Below are 927 nucleotides of genomic sequence, written 5' to 3'. Positions count from 1 at the left end.
GCAAGCTATAGAAAATGCTAACACTTTTGTGTCATTCGCACAGCCATCGAGATGTCCTCAGAATACAATTCTATTATCATTGTAGGTGACCTTGATTTTTTGGTAGCACTATTCTCATCCAAACATATATTTCCGGAAATCAGGAAAAGGAAAAATTACTGAGAAGCTATACTCTACTCATAGTTTCAAGTTTGGAAAAATATCAGCAAAAAACATATTGTTCCTCCATGCTTTTAGTGGCTGCGACACTTCTGTATTTTCAACACTGGAAAAATCAAGTTCATCATCACTCTCGATGAGAATCCGTTCTTATACAGCACTGAGAAACTCTTCAAGAAAACCGATGTAAACTCTGCTTATTGAAACGACTAGAGAAAGCTTTTTAGTTGCGTTATACAGAAGTAATCAAGATGACACATTAAACTTCACTTCACTACACTACCGTTTTGCAAAATCGATCACAAAAAGTAATTATAATCTGGCATCGTTATCACCAACAAAAGAAGCTGCGCGATATCATTTGTTTCGAAATAAGTCCAAGCACAATGTTAAAAAAAAAATCCGCTGGAATGGGGCTGGCAAAGAAACAAGCATAAACTTACATCAATAACAATTAGAAAGAATCCAGCTCCTCAATCTTTGCTGAAATTAATGTCATGTAAAGGCAAGACCAGATGCGATGCGGCTTGCGGTTACAGAAAAATGAGATTAAAATACTCGATGATCTGCGTCATTTGCAATGAACAAACGTGCGACAACATACCATTTTTAACGAGAATGAAGAAACATAACGAGGAAGAATATATTAGGTGTACAACTTTGCTTCCGCCGATTTTTTTCCGAAATTCGAGGCTTTATTGTAAAAAACTGGTTACACATTTATGATTCAAAGTATTATCCATCGCTGGCCACTACTTTCTCCCATCT

The sequence above is a fragment of the Atta cephalotes genome, assembly GCF_000143395.1.
Source record: "Atta cephalotes unplaced genomic scaffold scaffold00064, whole genome shotgun sequence".
Lineage (NCBI taxonomy): Eukaryota > Metazoa > Arthropoda > Insecta > Hymenoptera > Formicidae > Atta > Atta cephalotes.
This window is presented reverse-complemented; position numbering follows the sequence as displayed.